The sequence below is a fragment of the Dasypus novemcinctus genome, chromosome 8 (assembly GCF_030445035.2).
Source record: "Dasypus novemcinctus isolate mDasNov1 chromosome 8, mDasNov1.1.hap2, whole genome shotgun sequence".
Lineage (NCBI taxonomy): Eukaryota > Metazoa > Chordata > Mammalia > Cingulata > Dasypodidae > Dasypus > Dasypus novemcinctus.
Window position 1 is genome coordinate 78,793,976 of NC_080680.1, and position 21,798 is coordinate 78,815,773.

At 39.7% G+C, this 21,798-nt stretch overlaps 1 protein-coding gene across 2 annotated transcripts in view; it reads right to left on the bottom strand.

Annotated features, from left to right (window-relative positions):
* The window catches only part of KIF24 (kinesin family member 24), an 89,559-nt gene extending 67,912 nt beyond the window's left edge, over positions 1-21,647 (bottom strand). For both annotated transcript variants that reach the window (XM_023582640.2, XM_004471891.3), the window contains exon 1: positions 21,454-21,647. The gene's annotated coding sequence lies outside the window, so the exon portion shown is untranslated. The remainder of the gene's footprint in view (positions 1-21,453) is intronic.
* Between the last annotated feature and the right edge of the window lie 151 nt (positions 21,648-21,798).

Below are 21,798 nucleotides of genomic sequence, written 5' to 3' on the forward strand. Positions count from 1 at the left end.
GTCCTGGCTCAGTGGTTGAGTTGGCTTCCCAAGTATAAGGTCCCACCCCTCTACCAGGTACCTCAAAATAAATAAATAAATAAATAAATAAATAATCCATACTATGATAAATGTTTGTTAAATACATGAATTACCTCAGGGGATGTGATTCTCTTTTTAAACTGCTATAGTGTTTTGGTTGTAAAACTGATATGGTATTATTACATATTCACATTTTTTTATTCTTTATTTATTGCCAGCTTTGTTCCAGAGAAGATGTAAGGTGGCGATGCCTTATACTATAGTGTAAATTCTTAAAAACAAAATATGACCCCACTCAACCTAGCACTGTGCTAGATAAGTGTGTAACAAATATTTCTTAAAAAACAGAATCCCCTTAGATAGGTCAAAGGGACAAAATGACCCAAAATTTCTAACTTTTTTCTTAGGAGGCACTGGGAACCAAACACAGGACCTCCCACGTGGGAAGCAGGCACTCAACTGCTCAAGCCATATCCACTCCCTCTACTTCTTTTTTTTCAGATTTATTTTATTTATTTATCCCTCCCCTTGTTGCTTGTGCTTGCTGTCTGCTCTCTATTTACTGTGTGCTCTCTCGGTGTCTGCTCGTCTTCTTTTAGGAAGCACTGGGACCTGAACCTGGGACCTCCTGTGTGGGAGAGAGGCACCCAATTGCTTGAGCAACACCCACTCCCAGGTTGTTTTGTCATCTAGGTGCGTCGTCTAGTTGCATTATCTATTTGCATTAGCTCGCCATGCCAACCCATCACATCAGCTCGCTGTCTTGCTCATCTTCTTTAGGAGGCGACAGGAACTGAACCCAGGACCTCCCTTGTGGTAGGTGGGTGCCCAGCTGCTTGAGCCACATCAGCTTTCCTCTACTTTTTTTAGTATAAAATTTTACTGAAGTATATCATTCATATATGAACATAATACATAAACAGCAAATGTATATAATAAAAATTGTGAACTTACAAAATGAACATGCATACCAGCAAGCAGGGCTCTCGTACATCTTCCCACCAACACCTTACATTGTTGTGAAATATTTGTTACAAGCTATGAAAGAGCCTTGTCAAAATATTACTACTACTATAGACCATATCTTACATTTGGTGTATTTTCCCCCAACCCACCTGAGTATTAAAATCCTGTATTAGCATTATATATTTGTTATAGTTCCGGAGGGAACTGTGGCAATTTGGGATTACTTTATGAACCCCAAAAAGAGAAAGATTATGTTAGTAAACTAATCTATTTCTCTAGGTGTGATACTCTTTTGACTGCATTAAATTCAGCTGAGGTATCTTTGATTAGATTACTTGTTAAGATTAGGGCTTTTGATTCAATTACATCAGGAGGCATACCTCAGGTTGAATTTCTGCCCCCTTTCTAGATCCAATATAAATGGACACTCAGACAGAAAGACACACAAGAAGAGAGAGCTCTGTCATTTTTTTATCCTGCCATGTAACAGTAAGGAGAAGGCTCAAACAGCTAAAGCTCCGGGGAGAGATGAATCATTTTGCATGATAGCTTACAGCTGACCTTGGGAAGAGAGCCAAGACTGATACAGGAAGCTTTGAGAAACAAGCCCTATGCCAGCCTGCAGCTGAAATAGGGAAGAAGCGGAACAGCTGAGCCTGAGAGAGAACACCCAGAGAGAAAGGCTGAAACCTCGCAGAGGATATCTTCTTTTTATACTAAAAAAATTATCCCTTGTTTATTTGAAATTCACATTTAACTAGGTGTCCTTTAAGGATGTAACTGATGTTCCTCAAAGGTGATAGGATACAATAACCACTTAGAAGCAAAGCAATGGACTACAGGATAAACAATTTTTAGTAAATTGCTTCATATATTTTAGGAAATGTGTGCAATCTCAAATGCCCTCTACCACTACTAGTTTACAAAGAGTAAAAGGAAAGTGAGTGGTTGAGCTTGATGATTGTTGATTTTGTTTAGTGTTTGAGTATTCATATTAACTTAGCTATAATTTTACAGGACAATCTAGAGCAAAGAAGGCAAATACATAGCATTTGTGCTATTCTTCTTCCTCCTGAACCCTGGAATTTCAATGTTATTTCTCATTAAACCCTTGAAACAGCCACCAAACCCTCCCTTTTTTTTTTGGTGCATGCATGACACTGTACAATTCCATGAGTTTTGACTACAGTCTGCACCTGTGAAACCACCACCACAATCATCTATGCCTGTGAAGTCACCATCACAATCAAGATACAGAATATATCCACCACCCTCAAAAAGATTTCTCATAACTGCATTCTATCCTTCCCTCTGTCCCTGGTCCTAGACAACAAATAACCTGTTTTCTATTGTTATACATTAGTTTGCATTTTCTACAATTTTATATAAAGGAAATTATACAACATATTCTCTTTGTATCTGCCTTCTTTCATTTAGTACAATGCTTTTAAGATTTATTAACCATGCTGTATCACCCCCTCATTTTACTGAGGTAAAAGGTCCAGAATGAATCAGTGGGTTGCCCAAGGTAATATAGCTCTCAAGTGACAGTTCCAATATTAGAATTTAGGTCTTCTCATAGCTGGCCCCATGTTCTTTTCACTATTCCATACTGCCTACTTCAAAAGTGGCTACAAAAGCAGCCTGGTTGCCAATTCCCTGACAAGGCCCAGTATCAAAAGACAAACACTCGATCCAAATATGTCTTGTGTGTCTGGTCTTTTTTTTTTGGGTGGGGGGGGAGGGTTTATTTTTATATATCCGCCCCACCCCCACCCTGCCCTGTTGTCTGCGCTCATTGTCTGTTTGCTGTGTGCTCTGTGTCTACTCGTCTTCTCTTTAGGAGGCACAGGAAACTGAACCCGGGACCTCCCATGTGGGAGGGAGGTGCCGAATTGCTTGAGCCACCTCCACTTCCTGCTTGTTGTATCTCTCATTGTGTTTCCTCATTGTGTCTCCTTGTTACGTCAGTTCACTGTCTTGCTCGTCTTCTTTAGGAGGCACTGGGAACCTCCCATTTGGTAGGCAGGTGCCCAACTCTTTGAGCCATATCTGCTTCCCTGTGTCTGGTCTTAAATTATTTGCTGAGATATAATTTATATACAATAAGCTTTACAGATTTTAAGTGTGCAGTTCTATGTGTTTTAACAAATATATACCCCTTTAACCACCATCTCAATCAAAATACAATCAAGCAGGAAGCAGATGTGGCTCAAGCAGTTGGGTGCCTACCTACCACATGGGAAGTCCCAGGTTCAGTTACTGTGCCTCCTAAAAAAGATAAACAAGATAGCAAGCTGACGTAATGGGCTGGCAGGGTGAGCTGACGCACCAAGATGACACAATGATGAGACACAACGGGGAACACAATGAGAGACACAAAAAGCAGGAAGCAGATGTGGCTCAAGCAATTGGGAGTCTCCCTCCCACATGGGAAGTCCTGGGTTAAGTTTCTGGTGCCTCCTAAAAAGAGGGGATGGGTAGACACGCACGGAGAACACAATATGAACAGACACAGAGAGCAGGCAGAGAGGGCAGAACATGGTGGGGTGGAAAGAAATAAATCTTTAAAAAAATACAATCAAGCCAGTTCCATCAATCACCCCTAAAAGCTCCTGATGCCCCTTGGCAGTCAATTGTCTCCTCCAGCTCCTGCCCCAGGCAACCACTGATGACCTGCTTTGTCACTACAGATAAGTTTCCATTTTTTAGAATTTCAAATAAAATAAAATCATATAGTGTCTTTGTTATTTTAAATCTATATAACATTTGGAAACTGGAGATTTTCCACTATTTTGTGCAACTTTTCTTTTTTAAGACTTTGGAGAAAGTTAAAATGATTATATTGTTTTTATTAACTGATTCTTCACTGACCTAAATGGCATCTGCTAATAAAGGAAGAAACTTCTTAAAATTTAAATTGGCTAAACTATGAACTAGAGCAGACTTACTGGTATTCTACTACAGACTAATTTGTGATTCTAGCAATGGAAGAACTTATATCATTGATGTGAAGGCAATGGCCACTGGAGGTTCTGAGTTCCGAGGTCAGGGAGAAGGAAAACAGGTATAATACGGGGGCATTTTCAAGACTTGGGAATTGTCCTGAATGATATTGCAATGACAGATACAGGCCATTATATATCTTGCCATAATCTACAGAATTGTGTGGGAGAGAGTGTAAACTACAATGTAAACTATAATCTATGCTTACTGGCAATGCTCCAAAATGTATTCATCGATTACAATGAATGTACTGCACTAATGAAGGATGTTGTTAATGGGGGCAAATGTGCGCAGTGCGGGGAGCAGGGCATATGGTAATCCTTATGTTTTTTATGTAACATTTATGTAATCTAAATTTTTTAAAATTAAATATTAAAAAAAGAAAAGAAAAAAATTGGCCTAATTTTCAAAAATCAATTTGAGAAAAAAAATTGCTAAAACAAATGCTATTTTAAAAATAGCATTTCATAAGGTCATACTTGCCATAGATAGTGATTCCTCTGATGGATCTGGGCAAAGCCATTTGAAAGCCTTCTGGAGAGGATTCACCATTCTAAATGCCATTAAGAACATTCATGATTCATGGGAGGAGGTCAAAATATCACCATTCACAGGAATTTGGAATAAATTGATTCCAACTCTCATGGATGACTTTGAGGGATTCAAGCTTCAGTGGAGGAAGTCATTGCAAATATGGTAGAAATAGCAAAGGAACTAGAATCAGAAGTGGAACCTGAAGATATGACTGGATTGCTGCAATATCATGATAATACTTGAATGGACAAGGAATTGCTTCTAATGGATGAGCAAAGAAAGTGGTTTCTCGAGATGGAATCTACTCCTGGTGAAGTGTTATGAACATTGTTGACAAGACAACACAGGATTTAGAATACTACATAAACTTGGTGATAAAGCAGTGGCAGGGTTTGAGAGGACTAACTTCAATTTTGAAAGAAGTTCTACTGTGGGTAAAATGTTATCAAACAGCACCACATGCTACAGAGATATCTTTCACGAAAGGAAGTGTTAATTGATTTGGGAAACTTCATTGTGGTCCTCTTTTACGAAATTGCCTCAGCCACCCCAATCTTCAGCAACCACCATCCTGATCACTCAGCAGCCTTCAATATCGAGGCGAGACCCTCCACCAGCAAAAAGATTATAACTCAGGCAAGGTTCAAATGATGGTTAGCATTTTTTAGCAATAATATCTTTTAATTAAGGCACATATATTGATTTTTTAGACATAATGCCACTGCACAGTTTAAACAGTCTAGAGTATAATGTAAGCATAACTTTTATAGGCCTGGGAAACCAAAAAATTTGTGTGACTTCCTTTATTGCAGTGGTTTGGAACCAAACCCACACTATCTCTAAGGTATGTCTGTATTAGAGGAAGGGTTCTTAATGAATTAGCAGAGAGCATATAATTAGCACTAGAAAAAAGGGGGCAGTGAAGCAGAAGATTGTCTCTACCAAAGGAAGAAAGGTGTGGAAGAAGAGAATATAATAAATTAGAGAAGACAAAGAGAACAGAAAATATCCAGAGTAAAAGATCATGGGGCTAAGTCAGTAACACTTTGAGAAACAGTTTGTCATTATCTTAGGAAGTTCTACCTTCATATATCATATGTATAACCAGTAACTCTACTCCAAGGTATATATCCTAGAAAAACTCTTGAACATGGGCTTCAGGAGATACTTACAAGAATGATCATGGCAGCACAGTTCACAAGAAAAAAAATTGAAAATAACCTGAATGTCCATAGACCAGGAAAGAAAGAAATAAGTTATGGTATAGTCACATAATGAAATAGTATAAAATAGTGAAAAAATAAAATAATTTTTAAAATAAAAATAAAAACAAAAAAAATAGTGAAAAAAGAACTACAGTTACACTTAACTTATCAAATCTCAAACATTATGAATAAGCAAACCCAGACAACTATGCTCATTTTTATACAACTCAAAAGCAAGCATATCCGCTTCCCCGGACTTGGCCCAGTGGTTAGGGCATCCGTCTACCACATGGGAAGTCCGTGGTTCAAACCCCAGGCCTCCTTGACCCGTGTGGAGCTGGCCCTTGCGCAGTGCTGATATGCGCATGGAGTGCCCTGCCACGCAGGGGTGTCCCCCGTGTAGGGGAGCCCCACGCGCAAGGAGTGCGCCCCATAAGGAGAGCCACCCAGCGTGAAAAAAGGTGTAGCCTGCTTAAGAATGGCACTGCCCACAAGGAGAGCTGACACAACAAGATGACGCAACAAAAAGAAACACAGATTCCCGTGCTGCTGACAACAACAGAAGCAGACAAAGATGACGACACAGCAAATAGACACAGAGAACAGACAACTGGGGTGGGGGGATGGGGGGGATGGGGGGATGGGGGGGATGGGGGGATGGGAAGATAAATAAATAAATAATAAATCTTTAAAAAAAAAAAAGCAAGCATATATGAACAATGTATTACTGAGGCAACTAAAAATTTAGGATAGTAGGACCTCTGAGGGAGAGCAGTGAAATGGAAAAGGAGAGGAGCAGATATGTAGATTATATACCAAATCTGGGGTATTTATTCATTTTACACTATGCATTATAACTTACATATATGTTTCACACATATTCTTGGATATGTAACCCATTATATTCTGATAAGACAAAAAAAAAAAAAGACTCCTACAGCTACCTAGGTCAATAGAGATCATCTAGTCTACAGCTTGCAAACTGAGTACTATAGAACATATTTTGTCAATGAAGGATTTTCTTTGTTTCTTGCAGTTTGACATGCAGTGTTTAAAATTTTTTTTTAGTTACTTTCAATATTTAAAGATCAGGAGACCTCACTGTAAAATATCCAGTTCTGACTTTGCAGTAAGATGGTAGACCCAGAAAAAAATAGCTAGAGGACAGGCAGAAATGGCATTGAAAAAAAAAGCGTCTAGGGTTTAGGACATCAGGGGAAGGCTAGACATCACCCAGAAGAGAAAGGGACAAGGGAAAAGAATAGCATCAGTAAAACTGTGAGTTAAAAGCAGCAGCTGCTACTGCCAGCACCCTTCCCCAAACTAAAGACACTTTTGAATTCTCAGGCCTTGGAGCCAGCAGCTACAGACAAAGGGGGCCTCAGGGATCCATCCCTCCCCAGGAAAGAGGAGAGAGAGGGATACAGCCTAAGGCTGACTCAGCTTTTGATCCACAACTTTGGTCTGCTGGGTCCCAGGAGCCCTTCTAGTCAGGTGGAGCTGCATCATTGTTTGTCTTGGGATCCGGGACTAAAGAGATCCAAGTCTCAGGAAGTGGATGTGGCTCAAGCAGTTGGGCGCATACCTACCACATAGTAGGTCCTGGGTTCGGTTCCCAGTGCCTCCTAAAGGAGATGAACAAGACAGCAACATGGCACGGAGGACTGGCTTGGCGAGCTAATGCAACAAGATGACAAAAAGAGATGATACAACAAAGACACACAAGGAGGAAACACAATGAGAGATACAACAAGCAGGTAGGAGAGGTGGCTCAAGTGATTAAGCACCTTCCTCCCACATGGGAGGTCCTGGTTTGGTTCCTGGGGCCTCCTAAAAGAAGACGAACACACAATGAACAGACAGAGAGCAGACAGCAAGCCCAAACAATGGGGGGGGGAAGGGGTTAAAAACAAATAAAATAAAATAAAATAAATCTTAAAAAAAAAGAGATCCAACCCTCTCAGTCTCCCTCTCTACTAACCAGGACTGACTATTGAGGACAGAGAGGCGAGCGGAGTTATTTCCCACCTGGAAAAGGAAGGTGACCGCCAGCCCTGATTGGAGAGCTGTCTGAGAAAGTTTGAATTACAAGGCTCTTAGCCTCCAGGCAGGAACTGGTATCACATTGATCCACTCCCTGTTGCAGCACACAAGCTGCAATGAGGCATTAAACCGAGAGGGCTGCCAAAGAGCGCCATCTGCTGGCAGACCAAGGACGTGCACATGGGGAAATTAAAAGTAAATAAGTTAAAAAAAAAAAAAAAAGTAAATTAGAATGGCTTTTTCTGGCCTTTATAGCCTTACTTCCTAAGACCCATTACTGGGTCCAGGGCCCAGTTTGGAGCAACAAACAGTGATAATCCTAAAAACCCAGGTTGAACCAAGAATCAAAAAAAAGAAGTAACACAAAGCCCTCTGCCATGAAATCCTGAAAAGGAGACAGAAATTGAGCATCTGAATAAACTCTATCCTAATCAGATACCTAGACATTAACAAAAAATTATGAGAAATACCAAGAAAATGGAAGACATGCTCAAGAAAAGGAATATATCAAAGCCCCAGAAGAGATGCAAGATTTGAGAGAACTAATAAAACATGCAGACAAAGTTCCAAAATCTAATTAATGAGCTGAAAGACAATATGGCTAAAGAGATAAAGACACCAAGAAGACGTTGAATGAGCACAAAGAATTTGAAATCCTGAATAGAAAAGTAACAGAGCTCATGGTAATGAAAGACACAAGAGGTAAGATCAAAAACACATTAGAAGCATGCAATAGCAGACCTGAAATGACAGAAGAAAGAATAAGTGGGGAAGCAGATATGGCTCAACTGCTAGAGCGTTTGCCTACCAAATAGGAGGCCTAGGGTTCAAACCCAGGGCCTCTTGGCCCATGTGGTGAGCTGGCCCATGTGCAGTGCTGCCGCACACAAGGAGTGCCATGTCACGCAGGGGTGTCCCCTGTGTAGGGGAGCCCCATGCACAAGGAGTGCAACCTGCAAGGAGAGCCACCCCAGGAGAAAAAAGTGCAGCCTGTCCAGGAGTGGTGCTGCACACACGGAGAGCTGATGCAGCAAGATGACGCAATAAAAAAGAGACATAGATTCCCGGTGCCACTGAGAATGCAAGTGGACACAGAAGAATACACAGCAAATGGACACAAGAGAGCAGACAACAGGGGTGTTGGGGAATGGGAGAGAAATAAATAAAAAATAAAAATCTTAAAAAAAAAACAAACTAAATGATACCAAAGACAGAACAGCTGAAATTGAAGAGAGAAAAGAAGAGAAGAAGAAAAGAATGGGAAAATTTGAGCAGGGGCTCAAGGAATTGAATGAAAACACAAAACGCAACAACATACATATCATGGAAGTTCCAAAAGGAGAAGAGAAGTAAAAAGGGGCAGAAAAAGTATTTGAGGAAATTATAGCTGAAAATTTCCCAACTCTCATAAAAAAAAAATGAACTTACATGTGCAAGAAGCACAGCGTATCCCTATCAGAATAAATACAGGGAAGCAGTTGTGGCTCAATCAGATGAGCTCCCATCTACCATATGGGGGGCCTTCGGTTCGCCACCTGTGAAGGCAGGCTTGCCTGCATGCTACAGCATGCCACCTGGCCCGCAGACGCCATGGAGAGTGACTCAGCAAGGTGATGCAACAAAAAGAGGGAGACAAGCGAGAACACAGAAGAGCCCACAGCAAATAGACACAGAGAGCAGACAGCAAGCAAGCCACAAGGGGGGATGGGAAATTAAAAAATAAAATAAAAAGAATAAATACAAACAGACTTACTCTAAGATACATACTACTCAGAATGTCAAAAGTCAAAGATAAAGAGATAATTCTGACAGCAGCAAGGGAGAAGCAAGTCATCATATAAAAGAGATGCCCAGTAAGACTTAGTGTGGATTTCTCATCAGAAATCATGTAGACAAGAAGACCATGGTATGATACAATCAGCAAAGAATTCTTTATTCAGCAAAATTGTCCTTCAGATATGAAGGTGAGTTTAAAATATTCACAAACAAACAGAACCTAAGAGTTTTGTAAAAAAGAATCCACCTTTGCAGGAAATATTAAAGGAAGGCTTAGAGCCTGAAAGAAAAAGGAGAAAGAGGCTTGGAGGAGAGTATAGAAGAATAGCAGAAAGGATAACCAAAAGAGTAAAAAGACAGAAGACTTATGAAAACCAAAGAATAAAATGGTATAAGTAAATAATGCATTTACAGTAATATCATTGAATGTGAATGGATTAAACTCCCCAATCAAAAGATACAGGCTGACAGAATGGATAAAAGAACATGAGCCACCATATGCTACCTACAAGAAACTCACCTTAGACCCAGGGATACAAACTGGCTGAAAGTGAAATTTGGGAAAAGATTCTTGGTGCAAATAGTAACCAAAAAAGAGAAGGAGTAGCTATACCAATATCAGACAAAACAGACTCAATGCAAAAATGTTCTAAGAGAGAAGTGGATGTGGCTCAAGTAACTGGGCTCCTGTCTACCATATAGGAGGACTCAGGTTCGATCCCTGGGGCCTCCTGGTAAAAGGCATGCCCACGCAACAAGCCAGTGCCTGGGTAACGAGCCAGGCCCAAGCAGCGAGACACACAGAAAGATGATGCAACAAAAAGAGACAAAGGGGAGAGTCAAGGCAAGATGCAACAGAAACCAGGAACTGAGGTGGCACAAGTGACAGGGAACCTCTTTCTACATTGGAGGTCCCCAGGATTGAATCCTGGAGAATCTTAGAGGAGAACATGAGAAGAGAAGACAAAAAGAGAGAGAAATAGACACAGAAGATCACATAGCAAATGGACACGAGATAGCAAAACCAGCAGGGAGGGGAAGAAAAAAAGTTCTAAGAGATAAAGAAGGCCATTATATATTAATAAAAGGGACAAGCCACCAGGAAGATATAACAGTCATAAATATCTATGTACCTAACCAAATGTCTATGTCCCTAACCAAAATACATGAGACAAACTCTAGCAAAACTGAAGAAATAAACATTTCTACAATAACTGTTGGAGACTTCAACACACCACTCATATTGTTAGATAGAACAACTAAAGAGATGATCAACGAGGAAACAGAACTGGAACAATATGATAAACGAGTTAGACCTAACAGACATATATAGGACATTGTACCCAAACTCAGCGGGTTATACATTCTTCTGAATCTTTCTCCAGAATAGAACACATGTTAGGTCACAATGTAGCTCTCAATAAATATAAAAAGACTGAAATTATACAAGGCACCTTCTCAGATAATGGAATGAAAGCGAAAATTGATTATGGACAGGAAAGAGTTAAATTCGTAAAATGTGTAGAGGCAAAACAACACACTCCTAAGTAATCAGTGGGTCAAAGAAGAAATTGCAAGTGAAATCAGTAAATATATTGAAACAAATTAAAATGAGAACACAATTTATCAGAACATATGGGATACAGCAAAGTCAGTCTTGAGAGGGAAACTTATAGCCCTAAATGCCTATATTAAAAAAGAAGAGCTAAAATCAAAGATCAAACTGAACAACTGGAGAAAATAGAAAAAAAACAGCAAGCAGAAAGAAAGAATAAAGAGTAGAGTAGAAATAAATGAAATTGAGAGCAAAAAAAAGCAATAGAAAAATATCAACAAAACCAAAAGCTGGTTCTTTGAGAAGATGAATAAAATTGACAAACCCCTAGCTAGACTAAAAAAGAAAAAGAGAGAGAAAATGAAAATAAATACAATGAGAAATGAAAGGGGGGAATTTACAACTGACCCCACAGAAATAAAAAGGATCCTAAGAGGATATTATGAGAAGTTGTATGCCAACAAACTAGACAACCTAGATGAAATGGGCAATTTCCTAGAAATGGACAACCAACCAACACTGACGCTACAAGAAATACAAGAACGTGACAAAACAATCACATTTAAAGAGACTGAATACATAAATAAAGAGAAAATTACCCAGCACATTTTATAAAGTCAACATCACCCTAATACCAAAGCCATAAAAAGACATTACAAGAAAAGAAAATTACAGACCAATCTCTCTAATGAACATAGATGCAAAAAAAATTCAACAAAATACTTGCAATATCCAACAGTATATCAAAAGACTTATACATCATGACCAAATGGGATTTATTCCTGGTATGCCAAGCTGGTTCAATATAAGATATTCCAGGTTCATGGATTGGAAGACTAAATATCGTGAAGATGTCAATCCTACCCGAACTGATCTATAGATTCAAAGCAATGCCAATTAAAATTCCAACAGCCTACTTTACAGAAATAGAAAAGGCAATTACCAAATTCATCTGGAAGGAAAGTGCATCCAAATAGCCAAAAGCATTCTAAAAAGGAAGAGCAACATGAGAGGACTTTCACTGCTTGACCTTGAAACATACTACAAAGCTACAGTGGTCAAAATAGCTTGGTACTAATACCACTATTGGGTATATACCCGGAAGAACTGAGAGCAGTGACACAGACATCTTCACGCCTATGTTCATAGCAGTGTTATTCACCATAGCCAAACGTTGGAAACAACCCAGGTGTCCATCAACTGATGAATGGATAAACAAATTATGGTGTATTCACATAATGGAATATTATGCAGCTGTAAGAAGAAAGGAAGTCATAAGGAATATGACAACATGGATGAAACTGGAAGACATTATGTCGGGTGAAGCAAGCCAGACACAAAAGGACAAATACTGTATAATTGCACTACCATAAACCAGATATATTTTGTAACATATTGTATGATTTTTAAAAAATTATATGTATCCAGGACATTTAATTGAGAAATGTATGTTTTTATTCAACTGTATTTTCTTTTTATTTTTAAATTATTGTTTTATTTTCAATTATTAAATGTACAAAGAAAAGTTTTTAAAAAACTGGAAAAAAAATAGCCTGGTACTGGCATAAAGATAGACACATCAATTAGTGGAACAAAATTAAGAGTCCAGAAATAAACCCTCACCACTACGGCCAACTGGTTTTTGACAAACTTATCAAGTCTGTGTTAATGGGACAAAACAGTCTCTTCAACAAATGGTGCTGGGAGAACTGGATATCTATAACCAAAAGAATGAAAGAGGACCCCTATATCACTCCCTATAAAAGAATCAACTCAAAATGAATCAAAGGCCTAAATATAAAAACCAGGACCACAAAACTACTAGAAAACAATGTAGGGAACTATCTTCAAGACTTTATGGTAGGTGGTGGTTTCTTGGACCTTATATCCAAAGCATGCACAATAAAAGAAAAAAAGAGATCAATGGGACCTCCTCAAAATTAAACACTTTTGCACCTCACAGGACTTTGCCAAAGGGGTGAAAAGGCAGCCTACTCGATGGCAGAAAATATTTGGAAATCACATGTATGATAAGGGTTTAAATCCAAGATATAAAAAGAGATGTTACAACTCAACAATTAAAAGACAAACAACCCAATTAAAAACTTGGCAAAAGACTTGAATAGACATTTGTCCAAAGAAGAGATACAAATGGCAAAAAAAAAAAAAAAAAAAAAAAACACATGAAAAAATTTTCAACATCATTTGTGATTAGGGAAATGCAAATCAAAAACTACAATGAGATATCATTTCACACCTATCAGAATGGGCACTATTAAAAAGAGAACTACAAGTGTTGGAGACAATGTGAAGAAAAAGGAAAGCTTATTCACTGTTGATGGGTACGTAGAATGGTACAACCACTGTGGAGGACTGTTTCGCAGTTCCTAAAGAAATTGAATATAGATTTGCCACATAATCCTACAATACCACTACTAGGTATATACCCAGAAGAACTGAAAGCAGTGACACGAATAGACATCTGCACATCGATGTTCGTAGTGGCATTATTCACCATTGCCAAAGTTGGAAACAACACAGGTGTCCATCAAACAAGGAATGAATAAACAAACTATGGTGTATTCACACAATAGAATATTGCTCTACTGATAGAATGTCCGTCTACCATATGGAGGGTCCAGTGTTCAAACCCAGGGTCTCCTGACCTGTGTGGTGAGCTGGCCCACGCATAGTGCTGCCACGCACAAGGAGTGCCGAGCCACGCAGGGGCGCCCCCACGTAGGGGTGCCCCATGCGCAAGGAGAGCGCCCCGCAAGAAGAGCTGCTCCACATGAAAAAAGCACAGCCTGCCCAGGAGTGGCGCCACATACACAGAGAGCTGACGCAGCAAGATGACACAACAAAAAAGAGACGCAGTTTCCCAGTGCTGCCTGGTAATGCAAGCAGATGCAGAAGAACACACAGCGAATGGACACAGAGAGCAGAGAACGGGAGTGGGGATGGGGAATAAATAGAATAAAAGTCTTTTTTTTTAAAGTTCACAACTATTACTATATACTTATAAAAAAAAAATTACACAGCTGTAAGAAGAAATTAGGTCGTAAAGCATATGACAACATGGATCAACCAGAAGGACATTATGTTGAGTGAAGCAAGCTAGATATAAAAGGACAAATACTGGATGACTGTGCTACTATGAACTAAATATATTGTGTAGCATATTGCATGATTCAATTTATATAAAATTTAAATATAAATCAATTTATAAAGATGAAATTAAATTAGTGGTTATGTAGGGCTGTGGAAGGCATGCTAAGGGATGTAGAGTTTTTCTTTTTGGAGTTATGAAATGGTTCTAAAATTTTTTGTGGTGATGAATGCCCAACATTGTGATTATACTAAAAGTCATTTATTACACACTTTGGATAGATCATATGGTATGTGAATTGATCTCAATAAAACTGCTTAGTAAATAAATAAATATGCAAGAATAGTCAGAAATAGCAACTATGTACAGCAGAGGAAACAGAGAGACTGAAAGGTGAAGAATTTTCTTGTTTGTTTTTTGTTATTTACTATTATTATTATTGAAATAATGAAATTTCTCTAATAATGACTGAAGTAATGAATGCACAACTATGTGATTATACCAAATACCACTGACTATACACTTTGGATGAAATGTATGCTTAGTTAATATAAAATTGATTTGTTTAAAAAAATTCAGTTCCTGCCTTTCTTAAAAATTAAAAGACATATTAATAGTTACATCAGGTTCACAATAAGATAAAGCAACAATAGACCAAAACTTAGTGGCTGATCCCTTTAGAAAAGCATATACCTCCTATATGCCATGGTCCTCACTGCTCCTGGTTCCTTTATAACCAACCAACTTTACTCATTTACATTAACTGATTAGTCTGTAGGCATTTGAGACCCAGAATCAGATCCAACAGACTAATTTTAGGTAGTAATTAAGGCTTGAGATGATTGAATTGCCCAAGGTCACATGACTTTGGAAGGTTAAATGTCAATGACTTTTTCAAACATCTTCCTGTTTTCTACTCTCTACTTACTCAATTTTATATGTTTTAAATGAAAATGCTGTTCCTGAATATGAGGGGCTACATAGGAAGGTCAGCAGGCATTAGAGCATATCCTTCAAAATGTTTTATATAGGAAGACCAAAGGTAAAATGAAAATTTTGTTATTGTAAAGGTAGTATGAAACTACAAGGACTAAATACCTTCTGCTTGCCAAGAAATATTTCTTCACTTGAGATCCACTAAATTGTTTCAATGATCACTATTTAAAATATATAACATCTTTATTGAGATAATTCACATTCCATACAATTCACCCATTTAAAGTATACAATTCAATGGCTTTAGCATTCAGAGTTGTGCAATGGCTTTTAGCATTCAGAGTTCACTACAATAACTTTTAGAACATTTACATCAGCCCAAAAAGAAACCCCAAACCCATTAACAGTCACTGCCCATTTCCCCCCAACCCACCCCAGACACAGTCAACCAGTAATAATGATCACTGTTTAAAAGGTCACTAACAAAGTCACTGGGCCCACTACACTGCCTGAAGGGTTTTTTTTTTTCCCAAAATGAAAAAGTTAACCATTAGAAACAGATAAAATACAAATCCAACATCCTCAATAAATTTTCATTAAATGTTTCTGTACCCCATGTATCCAGTATTATCAGTGGAAGATTAAAAGGTGAATGATATAGTATACAAACAATTTTCTTCCCACAAGGGAATTAGTTATTTCAAACTCTAGAGATTATTCTAACTATAGACTACTGATCTCAACAGAAGACAAGTGATACTAGACAACTGCTAAAAGCAACAGCTGCAAAGGAATGAGAATATATAATACTTAATGGAATTCCTGAGGCTAGTTGTGGATTTTGGGTTACCAGTCATGTAAACTATCTCTAAGTGGTTTGTAAGAGTTTCTTTCTGTAATTGAAAAAAATTTTTTCAACTTTGTTTATAACTAATGTAGCTAATGCTTTGCAATTATTGCAATTCTCCCTTCAAAAGCTCCATAACAAGGTGAAAAGCATTGGAGCAATCACCTAAAAAACAAACATAACAAAATTGTTGAACCCAGTTATCTTAAAGCAATGCAAGTATTACTCTCTCTAAATATAGAGGTTTAATTTTGAAAGAATCCCTAGGAACAGGTGGTAACCAATGTTGGGTTTAAGCTCAGTGCTTTATTTTTAAAATATAGATCTAATCCAACTGCAGGAAGTTGCCATTTGCAGATTTCTCCCACTTTGCAGTCATAAAATACTTTCAACCAAATATATCTCATATGTTTAATTGGAAAATTAACAATTATAATCAGTTTTTATAAAATACCAGGATGATACCAATTCTTTGTCAGGTTTACATCCCTTTGGGAACTGTTGCCACAATGACAACAGGAATCTTTTCCTTCCTCTTTCTCAATCACAGATCTAATCAATGAGTTCATTTATTTAACCTCCTAAATATCTGTGAAATCTCTCCTCTTCTATCCCCATTCCTACATCACTGTCTTGATAGTTCTGCCCCAGGAGTTCTCACCTAAATCATTACATGTATCTCAACTGCTCTCCCTCCCTCCAGTTTTGCCCCTCCCAAACCATCATCTACTCTGCAGAGCCATATCACTCTTTCAAAAGCACAGTTATGACCATACTGCTTCCTTATTTAAAACCCTTCAATGCCATCCAATCACCTTTCTATAAGACAAAGTCCAGGCTACTTAGCATGCCCTACAAAACTTATTATCTAGCCTTTGCCCCTCTCCAATTTAGCCAACGTCTTGGACCACTTTATTCCTCTATGCATTTATTCACACTGTGCCCTTAATGGCTCCCTTCCACTCTCATCAAGCCTCTCTTATTGACTAAAACACAGGAACAGGTCAGCACCAGTTCAATCCCCCAAACCTTTAAAAACAAACAAACAAACAAACAAACAAAAAACACTGAGGTCTAGGGAAGCAGCTGTGGCTCAATCAGTTGGGCTCCTGTCTACCATATGGGAGGCCCTGGGTTTGCCACCGGGGCCTCCTTGTGAAGGCAGGCTCACCCACACACTATGGACTGCCATCTGACCACAAGTGCCATGGAGAGCCAACTCAGCAAAGTGATGCAACAAAAAAAGGGAGACAAGCAAAAACACAGAAGAGTGTACAATGAATGGACACAGAGAGTAGACAGCAAGCAAGCAGCAAGGGGGGAGGGGAAATAAAATAAATAAATACAGAACAGAAGAACGCAGTGAATTGTCACAGAAAGCAGACAGCACACAAATAGCCACGGGGGCAGGGGGGAGGGCGGTAAAAAAAAAAAAAAGCATTAAAAACATGTTTAAAAAAAACCACTGAGGTCTTTCTGATCTCCCCAGATATGGTCAGATGTCCCTTCTATGTTGTCTATTTCCCCCACTAGCATATGCCCTACTTGTGGTCAAGGAATGGGTCTTACTAATCTTTTGATCCTGCATATGTAAAACATAAATAATAAACAGTCAATAATTATTTAATGAGTAAATAATTGATATCCCTACACTATATTCAAAACTCTAAAAAGCATTTGAATACTATTTGTAGTGGTGTGTGGTAAAAACTTTTTTTGTCAGGGTAATTTGTGGCTGAGGAAAATTCTGGCAACATTGGTAGTGCCCCTACTCACTGAAATCAAACTATGTGATTCTGTATCATTCAAATGAATGGCTATAGGCATAGACATGGTCACAAGAACCTTTCATCCAGTCATTTAAGAACATTTTTGATGTCCTTTAATGAGGTAAGCTCTGTTCTAAGCATTGGGAATACAGCAGTGAATGAAACAGATAAGGTCACTGCCCTCATAGGGCTATTATTCTATTGTGAAGAAATAAACAACAATTGAATAAGCAAGATAATTTCAGATAATAAGTGTTATGAAGAAAATTAAGCAGGGAGAAGGGACTACTTTACAATGGGTTCACTCAGAAGTAAATATCTGAACTGAAACCTGAAGTAACATGAAGAGTAGTATGAGATGAGGACAGAAAGGATGGATTATGTAGGGCCATGTAAAGGGATCTGGATTTGATTTTTAAGTGAAATAGGAAGTCATTGGATGAAAAGGGAAAGGTCCTGTTCTGATAACACATCTTTAAAGATCACTCTCTCAGTTCTTGTGGGAACAGATAGAAGGTGGGTAAAAATGGAAGTCAGGAGATCATTTAGGAAGCTACTGCAGTTAAACAGGCAAAAAATGATAGAGACTTGGAAAACTTTGCTTTTGTGACGATAACTGGAATAATGGAAATAAAATGCTATGTTCAGCGAAGCAGATTTGGCTCAATGGATAGGGCCTCCTGACCCGTGTGGTGAAGATGGCCCACGCTCAGTACTGATGCATGCAAGGAGTGTTGTGCCATACAGGGGTGTCCCCCGCGTAGGGGAACCCCATGCACAAGGAGTGCACCCCATAAGGAGAGCCTCCTTCACAAAAAAAGTACAGCCTGCCCAGGAGTGGGGCTGCACACACGGAGAGCTGACACAACAAGATGGCACAACAAAAGGAGATGCAGATTCCCAGGGCTGCTGACAAGAATACAGGCAGACCCAGAAGAACACACAGTGAGTGGACACAAAGAGCAGACAACTGGGTGAGGGGGGGAAGGGGAGAGAAATAAAAAATAAATCTTTAAAAAAAAAAATTCAGTGTCTAATGCACAAGCACTCAATAATAAATGGGAGAAGCAGATGTGGCTCAAGTGATAAGGCCTCCGCCTACCATATGCGAGGACCCGGGTTTGATTCCTAGGGCCTCACGGTGAAAAAGAAGAAGAGAAAGCATGCCTGAGCGGTGAGCTAATGCCCATGTGGCGAGCCAAGCACCCATGTGGCAAGCCACATGTCCACACGGTGAACTGAGTGCCTATGCGGCAAGCTAAATGCCCATGTAGGTGCTCACATGGCAAGCCAAGTGCCCTCATAGTGAGGCAAGTGCCCGTGTGGTGAGGGTGAGTGCCTGTGCGGCAAGCCGAGTGCCCACATAAGTGCCCACGTGGTGAGCCATTGCCTGCGCAGCGAGCCAATGCCCGCGTGTTGAATGAAGTGTCTGCTCGAGTGCCCACATGGTGAGCCAGTGTCCATGCAAGTGAATCACACAGCAAGATGATGATGATGCAACAAAAGAGAGACAAAGGAGAGAGTCAAGGTGAAGCACAGCAGAGATCAGTAACTGATGTGGCACAATTATCAGGGAACCTCTCTCCACACCAGAGGTCCCCAAGATCAAATCCCAGTGAATCCTAGAGGAGAAAGATGAAAAGACAAAAAGAGAAATAATACAGAAGATCACAGAGTGAATGGACACAGACAGCAAAACCAGCAGGAAGGGGAGGGGGAGGGAAGAGAAAAACAAAAAAGAAGAAAAAATATAATAAAAATTTTTTTAAAAGAAGAAAAAATAATAAATGGTACAGATTAGTTTATGGCTGTAGAAAAGTTCTTGTGCAACAAGTTATGAACACCAAACTTAAGAAAGGAACTTGGAAGTACACAATGACTACAACACTCTCAAAGTTTAAGAAGTAGAACTCTATTACTCCTTTCACAAAATTTGTTGAGGATCTAGTCTGCATAAATTATGAAAAGATTCACTGAGTCAGCTTGGAAAACTAGATTAACAGATCAATCATAGAACACTAGATCTGGAAGGGATCTGAGAAGAGTTCAACTCTCACTATATAAACAATAAAATGACAGCCCAGCAAAACTGAATGCTGTTTCTCCTAAACTAGAAGGTGATAGGGTCATGCCCTAGTTTGCTCCAAGGACATACTATGAACAGCTAAAAATTATCATTAGCAACATAAAACCAAAAGTTTTTAATGAAGAGCGTCAGGGCAGCATATTAATGGACTATACTAAGAAAAATGCAATATTTATATAAAGCCTTTGATAAAGTGCTTTGCACAGGGTAAATGTTCAATAAATGGTGGTTGCTCCTTCCAGTTATTAAAAAAATCTGTCTTTGGAAGGCTGAGAGTGTGGTTTCTACCTAATTGACAGTAGAGCCACAGGAATTCTAATCTAGTTCAACCCTTTAATTTTACAGATGGAAAAAGTGAGATCTAAAGAAGCTAAAGCACTTGCAAGGCCACCAACAGTGAGTGAGTGAGAGGCAGCCAAGACCAAACCTTGAGTCCCAGGCCAGTTTCCATTACATGTCACAGAGCTACAGTTTAGCTGTAACAGTGTTCAAACTTTTATAAGAGGGTAATGAGAACACCGCTGTTATAGCTGGCTTTTCAATCCTTTTATGAAAATCACCATTGAACTAAGAATTTGATATAAGGTAGAATCATAAACAATGCAGATTAGAAATATATAATCCATGAGTTAACAATGAAACAGCCGACTTGGTAATGCAACTCTATCATAGACACCTGATTAATGCATAGGGGGATACCTGAGCAGCTGTTATATATGCTGAAGTACAGACACTACAGGGCATAAATTCAAAGGAGAAAATGCTTTAAAACATTCTCTAAAGCACATTAAATGTGACAATACTGCAGGGCAATAAGAAAGTAAACTCTCTAGGCCTACAACAACAACAGGATGGTTTGTTCTAAGCAAAGACATCAATCAAGTATTGGGGAACAAAGATTAAGCCACAACGTGGGACAGGTGGGAGCAACCAATCAAAAAAAAAGTTTCCCCCTTCACAAAGGGTGGAAAGACTAACCATGGACCTTTCAGGCCCTTTTGCATTAAAGATTTAGGTGCTCTCAGCCTACCCCCCCCCCACCGTCTTCCCTCCCCCCACAAATAATCTCTGAATGGGAAGCATAACAGGGCAGGGCATAGAGGGGAATCCAACTTATTTGTGGCCAATAAAGTTGAACTTAAATATTTCATGAAAATCTGCTGTGCATAAGATACTGTGAAAGACCCTGAGGTACCTCAAGGACCTCAGAATTACATGGGAGAAGGTAGGAGAATGGGATTCACAGAGGGGACACAAATAGCCCAAGCCCCAACAGAAGAGTTCTGCCTAAGAGAGGTTCCAGTCAGGGCTGTGGGTTCAAAGGCAAGAGGACTTTAGTAGTCAAAAAAGGCTTCGTGGGGGAGGTGACGTCCGAGATAATCGCTGATGAAAAAGGGAGACATGGAGATAAGGGTGTAGGAAAGTGGGTGAACGTTCGGAGAACCTAGAGAGACCAACACCTGGTACGCTCACAACCGCCCGCCTCCTGTCTCGCTTGGCGGGCGCCATGCTAACCCTCTCCAGTTGGTAGACGCCACGGTTCCCGCCCAGGCCTGCTCCGTCCAGTCCCGGGGCCTGGTTCCTCTCCGCCCTTTCTCACCTTGGGTGCTTCCAAACTCCTCCACGATTAATCCTGTGGAAGGACAGGAGAAGTCAACGCCGACAGCAGAGAGTCCCAAGGCCGGTGACCTGAGCGTTCTGTCAACTCGCGAGCCTGCTGCGGCTGCCAGGCCGCATCCCCATGGCAACGCCGCCAAGCACCGGTTCGAACGTCCGCGCCGACTCCCGCGCGCTGGCAAGGCCAGCACCGCTCACCAATCGGCATCTAAGGAACCCGCTGACGTTCACTGCCTTCTGCCCTGGGAAACCAATCCGGGATCGGAGGAAGCAGGGGGCGTAACTCTTATGTTCCGTCCTTTAACCAATCATTCTGTTTGAGTAAAGA